This window comes from Solanum pennellii, chromosome 4, assembly GCF_001406875.1.
Source record: "Solanum pennellii chromosome 4, SPENNV200".
NCBI lineage: Eukaryota > Viridiplantae > Streptophyta > Magnoliopsida > Solanales > Solanaceae > Solanum > Solanum pennellii.
Window position 1 is genome coordinate 66,155,152 of NC_028640.1, and position 12,685 is coordinate 66,167,836.

At 34.2% G+C, this 12,685-nt stretch overlaps 1 long non-coding RNA gene across 1 annotated transcript; it reads left to right on the plus strand.

The window, feature by feature from the left end:
• The first annotated feature begins 10,017 nt into the window (after positions 1-10,017).
• Positions 10,018-11,279, plus strand: LOC114076780. The gene is made up of 3 exons (XR_003577811.1): positions 10,018-10,338; positions 10,434-10,693; positions 11,096-11,279. It is a non-coding gene; the product is annotated as an uncharacterized LOC114076780 (long non-coding RNA).
• The last annotated feature ends 1,406 nt before the right edge of the window (positions 11,280-12,685 follow it).

Below are 12,685 nucleotides of genomic sequence, written 5' to 3' on the forward strand. Positions count from 1 at the left end.
TAATCAGGCTCCACTACCTAACAAGCTTTTCTCCATTTCTCCTCTTTGACAGCATTCTCAAAAGTTGTAGGATCACAATCTGCAAACAAAGCTAAGTGGGGAACATCTTCCTTAACAAGAATTGTTGTTACCTTATAATCCATCATCTATTTGGGCCTTATGCAAGCACAACTAAGAGGCTGATCAGGTGCATTAATTTTTTCCAGAACTTCTGGTGAAATATTATAACCTGCTTCAGTAGAAATTTCAGCAATTTTGGGGGTTGAAACTACTTCTTCGACTTCATTATTAATTAGCATTTGAGTAAGTGATGTGTATTCCAATACCAAGTATGCTTCTAATCAAAAACATCTCTTCTAGTCAGAACCTTCTTCGTCAAGGATTGAATAGCTTGTAAGCTATATGGAGAAAATGGTGTTCTAGCATTTGATGTAAAAAATGAGATTGCAGCAGTTGTACGTGTGCCTATTCCACCTTGGAGATATGGTGCGTTGACTCAGGTAAAGGATGAATAGTCTATGTAACTGTTTACAATGATTGTGGGGTATTTTTATGTTAGATATGTACGGAGGAATGTACATTAGTGTGAATTGTAGTGTGTACATAAATCTTGGACACAAGAAGTCTCGGCAAACATTGGAGAAACATCCCTTTTTTGACAACCGTACTGTGTTGTGCAGCGTATTACCGTGTATAAACAGTGGTAATGACATTGTGGTGATCTACAGAATTTAAAGGATATATCTTTATTACCTGAATGGACAGAAGGTGGAGATCTACAATTATGACTCTAGGACAACTAAATCGTAAGAGAAGATACATACCGTACACAAACAACCTCGATACGGTACATGAGCTGAAGTAGTAGTTATTCTGTTGCAGTCAAGTAGAATTCTCATGTTTAATTTCATCTTCTTTTGTTTTTATATGACTTGGTTTTCAGATTAAGTTGTTTTTGTAATAGACATGGATTGCCAAGGTAGTTTGAACGTTTTTTCCTTTACCCATTTCTAATTATTTCTTGCTTGATTGCGTGTTTTTACTTGTGAGTTCCTTTCTACTGCTACATGAGCTGAAGAAGTAGCTATTGTATTGCAGATCATACCACACATTCTATCGTCAAATTTAAACAGTAGTAGTAGAAAGGAACTCACAAGTAAAAACACCCAATCAAGCAAGAAATAATTAAAAATGAGTGAAGGAAAAAATGTTCACACTACATTGGCAATCAAAAGCATGTCTATTACAAAACAGCTTAATCTGCAATCCAAGTCATATAATAACAAAAAAAGATGAAATTAAACATGAGAATTCTACTTGACATTAACAGAACAACTACTACTTCAGCTCATGTAACGTAGCGAGGTTGTTTGTGTACGGTATGAATCTTCTCTTAGGATTTAATTGTCCTAGAGTCATAATAGTATATCTCCACCTTCTGTCCATTCAGGTAATAAAGATATATCCTTTCAGGTGTGTAGATCCCCCACAATGTCATCACCACTGTTTATACACGGTAATACGCTGCATAACACATTACCATTGTCAACAAAGAGATCTTTCTCCAATGTTTGCCGAGACTTCTTGTGTCCAAGATTTACGCACACATTATGATTCAGACTCATGTCTATTCCTCCATTCATATCTAACATAAAATCATCCACACAATCATTGTAAACAGTTAGATAGGAGAGCTCATCCTTTACCTGAGTCAACGCACCATATCTTCAAGGTGGAATAGCACATGTACAACTATTGCAACCTCATTTTTAACATCAAATGCTAGCACATTGTCTTTCACTAACACCAAGAAAAACACATTTATCACCTCTATCATCAGGCTTCTTTCTTTTTGTTTTTTAAATATGTGCATAAGCAATGGATCCAAAAATTTTGAAGTGGTGTACTATCGATTTCCTTCAGCTCCAAATTTCCTCTGGTATTACATCTCGAAGAGCAAAAGTAGAACTTCTGTTCAAGATAAGAATGCTCCTGTTAGGTACATATGAATATGTTTATGTATATTTTTAAGACTGATAATCCGGTGCATCATGGAGCAAGTTGAGGAAACGTCAATTAAGTCGGGAAAGGTTACTGAAGAGGAAATAGGAGGCANCATATAATAACAAAAAAAGATGAAATTAAACATGAGAATTCTACTTGACATTAACAGAACAACTACTACTTCAGCTCATGTAACGTAGCGAGGTTGTTTGTGTACGGTATGAATCTTCTCTTAGGATTTAATTGTCCTAGAGTCATAATAGTATATCTCCACCTTCTGTCCATTCAGGTAATAAAGATATATCCTTTCAGGTGTGTAGATCCCCCACAATGTCATCACCACTGTTTATACACGGTAATACGCTGCATAACACATTACCATTGTCAACAAAGAGATCTTTCTCCAATGTTTGCCGAGACTTCTTGTGTCCAAGATTTACGCACACATTATGATTCAGACTCATGTCTATTCCTCCATTCATATCTAACATAAAATCATCCACACAATCATTGTAAACAGTTAGATAGGAGAGCTCATCCTTTACCTGAGTCAACGCACCATATCTTCAAGGTGGAATAGCACATGTACAACTATTGCAACCTCATTTTTAACATCAAATGCTAGCACATTGTCTTTCACTAACACCAAGAAAAACACATTTATCACCTCTATCATCAGGCTTCTTTCTTTTTGTTTTTTAAATATGTGCATAAGCAATGGATCCAAAAATTTTGAAGTGGTGTACTATCGATTTCCTTCAGCTCCAAATTTCCTCTGGTATTACATCTCGAAGAGCAAAAGTAGAACTTCTGTTCAAGATAAGAATGCTCCTGTTAGGTACATATGAATATGTTTATGTATATTTTTAAGACTGATAATCCGGTGCATCATGGAGCAAGTTGAGGAAACGTCAATTAAGTCGGGAAAGGTTACTGAAGAGGAAATAGGAGGCAAACTTAAAGTAGGAAAACAACAACCTAATTAGATAAGGAAAGAAGCATAAGTTTATAGTTATTATAATTCATTCAGAGAAGGAAAAGCTATTTCCTGCTTGGTTAAGGAAATAGTTTGAGGCGGTCAATACAAAGAAGGAAAACTATTTTCTACTTATTTAAGGAAATAGTTTGAGGTTGCATAGTATATAAGGAAAATCACGTAAGAAGTTTCCTTTAAATGCAAAGTACAAAGAGAAGTCCTAATGCTACAAGGTTTTGTTCCATCGGCAAAGACAATGATGTTCGAGTTGAAGATGTGGCAAAGTTATGCTCTAGTTGAAGAAGGAATTGAAGATGGGACGAAGACAAGTTCCGCACAATGTAGGAATACTACGCATGAGCTTCTAAGTTTCAAGAGAAAAAGGAAGCAGAGCACATGTAGGATTTCTAGTTGAAATAGGTTTTGGATTCAAGTCTAAATATATAAATAGGACGATAGTTTCGCATGAGAAAAATCACGCAGTTACATACAGAGAAGATCAAAACACGATCAAGAGTTTTGAGACTTACTTGGGAATGTTGCAAATTTGTGAGGAAAAGTTGTAAGATTGTAATTAAGAGTTTTTATTGCAATCGAGTGTGTGTGTAGGATTCGTCTAACAAGTTTGAGAAACTTGACAGACGATAGAAGATTTAAACCTTTCTTAGCTTGGATTTTGAGTTTATAATTCCTTAGGTTACATAGACTTGTAATGTTTTGTTGGGGTTCGTAGTTTAATAAAGTGGAGTTAAATCCTACAGAGGTGTAGGTAGTGATTTTTACCCTTTATGAGTTTTGGTGGTTTTCTGCGACAAAATATTGTGTCATTATTTTATTTATTTCACAAAACGTAACTGTTGTAATCTACAAAGGAACATAAAGAAAATACTTGTTCCTTAGGAAAATTTGGGAGTCAGAATTCCAACAGATCCATTTCACTGTCTTGGCATAAATTCCTCCGGAACTCTTCCTCGAGCCAGCAAGCTACAGACCATGTTTAAAAATGATTCTACTCTTCCTCTCTATCACACTATTTTGTTGCGGTGTATATGTTGTTCAGAGCTCTTTTCAAATGTCACGAGTCGCTCAAAATTCATCAAATATCTTAGAGCGTTATCCTCCTCCGGGATCTATCTGAAGGTTCTTAATTGCCCTTCCAATCTAATTCTCCACACGTACTTTGAAGCTTTTAAATACATTAAAAGCCTCAAAATTTTCTTTCAGAGTATACACCCAAGTCTAACTGGAATAATCATCATTAAGGGTAATAAAATACCGTTTGCCCCCATTAGAGGATATTGTTAATGGCCCACAGACATCCAAGTGTACTTGCCCTAATACCTCCTTGGATCTCCATGACTTACTATTAGGAAACTGAAATGATGTTGTTCTCTAACAACACATTCTTCACAAACTTTAGATGGAACAACAATTTCATAAAGCCACATCACCATACTCTTCCTTTGAAGGATCTTCAAGCCACCAAAATTCAAGTGTTCATATAAAAAATGCCATGAAGGAATTTTCATTTCCGCCACGTAGCAAGATTGGACATTTTCTATTTTCAAAGGAAACAATGTGTTTTTATTTATTTTCACAAAATTAATAACTCATCTGGGGGACTAGAAATCTCACATGTATCATTCCTTAACGTGATGACATACCCTTTTTTGTAACAGCTGATGGGGCCAACATTCAACAGATTTGATATGATTTCCACACACCTATTTTTTGTTTTAGAATTGATATTGTACCGTTTCCCATCACATTCACTATTGATAGATCACCAAAACTATCTATTAACCAGTAGTTTTCACTTAAATTAGTAAAATAAGACTTACTTTCAGTCATATTGTTACAACAGGAGGTATTCACATATGTACCAAATAACTTGCTCCCTGAGCTCACTTTAGCACAAACTGCCATTAACAAGGTTTCTCCTTCCTTATCCTCAACAAAAGTTGAATTTTCTTCTTTCTCATTAGGCAACCTAGTACGATATTCAGAATGACAATGACTAAATTTATAGCAAGGATAACATTCTACATTGGATTTTTTGAAATCTCTCCCTATGCCTTTGTCGTAGTCATCATTGGCTCTAAAATTACAGAAGGCAAACACACATAGAGCTATAAAATCTTTCAAAAAAATTTAGTAGAAACCATACTTATCGAACTACTAGTGTATGTTGTTACAAGACATATTCCATAAAACAAGGACTACTCCTTAACAATGAAGGAGGCACTTCATGTACCCGGAGACATCCCTAGAAACATGGTGCAACGATAGAGGCACTTCATCCGAAAATATTGTGCTGCTCCTACTATGAAGTAGTCCAGGTGATGACATGTCCATAACCATCAAACCTCCCACTGAGTTCTTGCTTCCAATTCTACAAATGTCTAGTGCTTCACATTTGCAATTAAGTTAAATTATGTTTTTCCTAATTTGCAGCTTTTCTACCGATTTTTTTTTGTTAATTTTCTTCTTTTAATACAAGATCCAAAGCTTTTGGACCAGAAAATTGTATGATTTTGTTTGGGGATGCTATAGTTATTTGGAGAAGCACAAAGCCAAAGTAGATATATTCTTTGATATGCAGTCTTAATTGGGAATATCTACGAAGATGTAATCAAACGGAGACCCGCACAACAGAGAGGTGAGGAGAACATAAATCATAGATCCACTAATTTAGTTTCCAGTGCAATTAGGTTTTACTTTATCCTTTTGATTTATGTTTTACCCAAAATCTACTGAGTTGTTGCTTCCAATTATACAAATGTCTAGTGCTTCACACTTGCAATTACGTTAAATTATGTTTTTCCTAATTTGCAGCTTTTCCACCGATTCTTTTTTTTTTTTGTAATTTTCTTCTTTTGATGTAAGATCCAAAGATTTTTTACCAGAAAATTGTATGATTTTGTTTGGGGATGCTATAGTTATTTGGAGAAGCACAAAGCCAAAGTAGATATATTCTTTGATATACAGTCTTAATTGGGAGTATCGACGAAGATGTAATCAAACAGAGACCCTCACAACAAAGAGGTGAGGTGAACATAAATCATAGATCCACTAATTTAGTTTCCAGTGCAATTAGGTTTTACTTTATTCTTTTGATTTATGTTTTACCCAAAATCTACTGAGTTGTTGCTTCCAATTCTACAAATGTCTAGTGCTTCACACTTGCAATTAAGTTAAATTATGTTTTACTAATTTGCAGCTTTTTCACCGATTATTTTTTTTGTTAATTTTCTTCTTTTAATATAAGATCCAAAGCTTTTGGACCAGAAAATTGTATAATTTGATTTGGGGATGCTATAGTTATTTGGAGAAGCACAAAGCCAAATTAGATATATTCTTTGATATGCGGTGTTAATTGGGAGTATCAACGAAGATGTAAACAAACGGAGACCCGTACAACAAAGAGGTGCGGTGAATATAAATCTAGATCCACTAATTTAGTTTCCAGTGCAATTAGGTTTTACTTTATTCTTTTGATTTAAGTTTTACCCAAAATCTACTAAGTTGTTGCTTCCAATTCTACAAATGTCTAGTGGTTCACACTTGCAATTAAGTTAAATTATGTTTTTCCTAATTTGCAGCTTTTCCATCGATTCTTTTTTTTTTTTTGTTAATTTTTTTCTTTTGATATAAGATCCAAAGCTTTTGGACCAGAAAATTGTATGATTTTGTTTGGGGATGCTATAGTTATTTGGAGAAGCACAAAGCCAAAGTAGATATATTCTTTGATATGCATTCTTAATTGGGAGTATCGACGAAGATGTAATCAAACGGAGACCCGCACAACAAAGAGGTGAGGTGAACATAAATCATAGATCCACTAATTTAGTTTCCAGTGCAATAAGGTTTTACTTTATTCTTTTGATTTATGTTTTACCCAAAATCTACTGAGTTGTTGCTTCCAATTCTACATATGTCTAGTGCTTCACACTTGCAATTAAGTTAAATTATGTTTTTCCTAATTTGCAGCTTTTCCACTGATTCTTTTTTGTTCTTTTTTGGTCAATTTTCTTCTTTTTGATATAAGATCCAACGCTTTTGAACCAGAAAATTGTATGATTTTGTTTGGGGATTCTATAGTTATTTGGAGAAGCACAAAGCCAAAGTAGATATATTCTTTGATATGCAATCTTAATTGGGAGTATCGATGAAGATCTAAATCAAACGGAGACCCGCACAACAAAGAGGTGAGGTGAACATAAATCATAGATCCACTAATTTTTCTGTGTTTATAGATTTTCTTGTATTCTTTTGTTTCCTCTGTTATGGTCAAAAATTGATCCATTCAGGTAATATAAAGCAACCCTTTTGAATCTCCTCCTTAATTTTGTTTCATTTGCTATGTTTTTTCACGCTACATTTGAGCTTTAAAATATGACTGTTAGAGTCCATAGGGTTCAACGTAAGTTGAGCTTAAGATAAGCCTATGTTTTGTGTGTGAGAAGGTGGAGGGTTGGTGGTAATGACAGATGGAATCCAAAATTACTCCTGAAGCTTTTGATTAGATAAAAGGCTCAGTCTTATTTGTTCAAAAAATGGATTTCTTGCTAAAATTTACTCGGGAAACCTAGGATATGGTAGGGCATATTGGTCATAAAATTAATTTGATAATGTGGATCCTTTTAAAAGAAATCATTAACCATCTGACGTATGGATTTTATGTTAATGTTTTATCATATACCTCCAACAACAACATACCTAGTATAGTTTCATAACGGATATTTGGGCCGAGTAGGATGTAAGTAGACCTTATTCTTGCCAGGGCTAAAGTGATTGTTTTCAATAGACTCTCAACTCGAAATTGATGTGTTTGAAGTAATCTCAAAGAGTAATGCCATGAGTAATGTGCTGTCGAAAAATAAATTATTTTGAAAACGAAGAATCTATAAACTGCAAAAATATAGATGCCTCACTCGCTAGGCTGTATCAACTTCATGATTTCTCTTGAACTTCAGATATTGATCCTTGTTTAAGAAAAACATACATCTTTAATGCTTTAAAGTTCTTTGCTATTCCAAGTTACTATTTAAAATTATATAATTCTTGCAGCCATTTATGGTTGAGAGAACCCTAATGTGAGAGAACCCTAATGTGAGTTGTTGAATAGTTAGTACATTATAATTAAGTATTATGAACAAGTCAACATATTAGAAAAATGCAAAATCAGGAGTTCCTTTAGTTTTCGATCAGATATTATTAGTTTTCAACCTAAAATTGTAAATATTATTTAATATGCATATGTAATAATAGCCTATCATAGTGACAATTGACCAATGCGTGTGGTACTAATAGTTCTAGACAGGCTGATCGTTTTTCCTCTTTCGCTTTCATTCAATAGCTCGTTTCAATTTTCACTTAAAGTAATGTTAAGAGTGTCGATATGTTGTATGTTGCATTTTATAACCCTAACTACAAAATGCAATAATTTCCTTTAGGTACAATCACACAGTCAGTGGATCATATCCTCTGTTTGGGTTTTTCACGTTCACTACGCGGTGGCACCTTCAAGGTCATTTATCTCTATGTATCTCTTTGTCTTTACTCAAGTAAGTCATCTTATTCAATGATGGTTTGGTCTATTTTTTCTTAATTCTTGATAGGAAATTTTTCAGTATTAGGGAAGTCTAGTAGCTCATAGAACTATCATTTTCTTTTTAAATAAGACTCTTTTTGGGACAAACAAAAAAGGAAAGTAAGACGTGTAAATTGTAATCAATGAAGTATTATACTGTTGAGGAAAGTAGGAAAGTTCAAAGTGCTCAACTTTTCAATTTTTATTTTTTCTTCTCTTTTATATTTGTATTTACTCGTTAATTTGATTCTGATTTTCATACTTAGTAGGCGAAAGTTTTCATGTATTTTCTACTTGTATAGTAAAAGTTAATACTCCTATACAACAACTCTAATGCTTGCTTTAGCTGATATAGTATATAATATTATGATCATTGTTTAGTGATTTCATAAGTCTAGATACGATTGAGATTAATTAATATATAGGTTGATTTTTTTAACATGCCAACCATCTGTATATTNATTGGTTGAGTTTTTTAACATGCCAACCATCTGTATATGCTTGGGAATCTAAGACTTGGATATGAAAGAATATGTTACTGTTAAATGTTTAGACTTGGTTTTTGCTCTAATTTGAGATATCTTTTTATCCATGATAATATTCAATACTCTCTTTTATCATATTGTTGGGTTCATTAATTAGATAATTGAGTTGTCTTGGAGATGTGTTACTTTGCGAAAGTAAATCCAACNTACTCCATAGAGTTGTCTTGGAGATGTGTTACTTTGCGAAAGTAAATCCAATTCACTAATAGATGATGTCGTTTAGTCAACATCTTAAGGATAATACAGATCAAATTGAATGTCGATCTTTTTTAATATTTTTAAATAAAATGGTTTGGCTCGATGACATTTCTATCTCAAGTTTTGGGTGATGCCACTGTGAGACGCCAGCAGGATCTTATAGGAGAAGTGACATCTTACCCAAAAGAATCCTTTCTCACACTTGAGGAGAAGTGATTTAAGATGAAGCTGAAGTTTAAGATGACCGATAGTCCTTAATTATTGACGTAGGCTTTATTAGGAGTGCCTTGTTTGTGATTTTCGTTCTTTTTCTTCTAGCAGAATGAACCTCCAAGGAAATTGATACCACATACTAGAACAATCACAATAGAGTCATATATTTTTACTTCTTCTTCTGTTTTTGCGAATGATTTACTGTTTGGACCTTTGGCTTTCTCAATTGTTGTTAATCAGTCCTAGTCCTTGTGTTGCAAATAGCCATTTAATTTGGTTCCCTTTCTCTTATGTGTGTGAATTATCTTTTTAGCTTCTGACGGGAGTTCCTGAAAAATTATTGTATTGAATAGTACAATAAAACACCACCACCCCTCTCCTCCCTTTACCCTGCATTTATCTCACTTCTCGTTTGTGTTCCAATTTTGTAAGATCTACCCATGTTCTCTTCATTTGTGCAAATTCTCCAGATCTCAGTTCCAAAATGCGTGAAATCATTCGTATTCAAGGTGGACAATGTGGTAACCAAATTGGTGCCAAGTTTTGGGAATGTTTTGGTGCCAAATGCGACATTGATTTTACCGGTCGTTACAATGGTGATTCTGATCTCCACTTGAGAGAATTAATGTGTATTACAATGAGGTTACCAGTGGAAGATTTGTTCCTACGGATGTTCTTATGGATTTAGAGCACCATGGACAATATTAGATTAGAGTAGACTGCTGTATATTACATTAAAGGTGCTGAATAGATTGATGTCGTTCTCGATCTTGTTCGTAAGGAAGTCAAAAACTCCGACTTCCTTCAAGGTTTGTGTTTCTACCAGGCTTTTCTTTAACATTTTGTGTTTTTATAGATCTACGCATTTTGAGGATTTATTTACATTCTATGGTTTGATTTTCAGGATTTCAATTGTGCCATTCATAGGTTCTTTTATGGGAACACCTCTGATCTTAAAGATCAGAGAAGAATACCTGGACAGAATAATGCTTACCTTCTCCGTTTTCACTTCAGCTAAGGTTTCTGACATTGTTGTTGAGCCTTATAATGCTACCTTGGCTGTGCATAATCAATTGGTTAAAAATGCCGATAAGTGCATGCTTCTTGGTAATGAGGTTCTATATTACATCTTCTTCAGAACCCTAAAGCTCATCACCCCAAGCTGTAAGTCATTTCAGCATCTCGATTGCGCTTTTCTTTGCGTTGTTGTTAGCTGAGCATGTTTGATATTTCTTGTTAGTTTTTTATTTAGCACTTTGAAGTTATGAATCATCTGATATATTTCTTGTATAAAAGCTTTGTTAGTTAAAGAATCGGCTAGCTGGTTCCCTTCTCTTACAACACGTAACACCTGGAAATTCCCCCTTCTCTCCCACTCTTAGATCTTCTAATAGCCCATGGACTGTCACAATCTTCATCAATCACCTTTTTGATGATTAGGGAGATAGCTTCCATAATAGGAGACATTAGTTGTTCTCTTATACAATATCACTACTTTATGAATTGTCAATACTTCATCACCTAAACTAGTAGTATTGACAATGACCCCTGCTATTTCTGATGCAGAATGCCAGAGAGCAAGGATCAGGATTCTCTCTAGACGAGCCATCAGTATTGAACTTAAATTTCCCTTGGGGAGGAAGATGTCACTATACTAATGTGCACCTCGTGGGTTTGTAGAATTCCAACTTTTGCATCATAAGTGGCCAGATGTTAGAGATCTTTGGTTCCCATGGGGAACCTCATTCTAGCCAAGATACTAAGGTTCTGATTTTTGTCATTAATAACTTTGTTACTTGATATTGAACATTCTTGGAAGATGATATTTCTTTTCTTCCGTAGATGCCATATATGATGGCTGGGGCAGTAAGATATAGTGGTTTCAGTTAATTAGAAGAATAGTCAGCTTTCCACCATTGTGTTGCAACTTGATTTAACTGGATAAATGAGCCCTTACGCTATTGCAGCAAGGCGTGTTCAGATGCTCTTAGCAAAATCTCCTGTTAAGAGCAAATGTAGCATAGTTTCCTGTTGATAGATCTCACAACACCTGCACCATTCTTACTTAACAAATTGTTCCTTAACACATTGCCCAAGGAAAAAGACCTTGTGAGACCGTTGATAAAATTCACCGCACACCGAAAGTCCAAACAAATGTCAAAGAGTTGTCAGTAGTCATCAAGAATTATACAGCGCAAGACCATGATCTTCTAGCAAATTTGCTTTGAAGAACTCAAATAAGAGACTTTGTTTACTCCATATAGACTCAGAGGTGACAGAGTTCTTGAATATAAATTAGCGGTGAAATGTTAAGGAATGGAGAGCTATGTACATTCTGTCGTTGGTACAGAAAGTTACATAAATGGAGGATAGTTCAACATTTTCATTAACTATATATGCAGCTTAGTCAATATTACATGAACTAGTGATGAAAGTAGAAGAAATGAAACTTTATTATGTGTAAGTTTTAAAACATAACCCTCCTAACTAGCAGCCTCAAAATCACCAAAATTTTTATCATCCAACTAAAGATATGTGAATCGAATCATCTGAAGTCAAACTCTATTGCTACAAGTCCAAAAAGACACTAGCTGTACATAATTTAAGGATTGTATACATAGATGTTATGAAACCCCATATACTACCCTTACTTGATCTTTCTAATTGTGCAATATAAAGACAAAATAGATATACCTTTCTTGCATAACATATCATCCACTGATAATTTTCTCTTTATACGACCCATAAATAGAAAGATAATTTGTAAGGTAGACTGGTAATGCACATTTTACTAAAAACCCATTGTTGTGCCTCTTTCCTGCTGAAGATTAAGAATGATATTATTCATACATAGATTTATTTAGTGAATTAATTATGATCAAGATGTTGGGTCCTAGTCTTGAACTACATGAAGCAGTTTTATTGCAGCAAATGTTTGGTAGGCTTCTAAATTTTTTACTTGTATGGTAGACTTCATATAGAATTAAGGTTTTGAAAGTTGATATTTGTTTTAATTCCTGAGTTGAATACTTTTGAACTCATAATCGTTATTGGCGCTGACTAAAGATCAACAATAAATAAATGGACAAAATAGTGCTAAGGTAGTAAGTGAAGTTCTGTTAATATGAACTCCAACATGATGCATGACTCTTTATA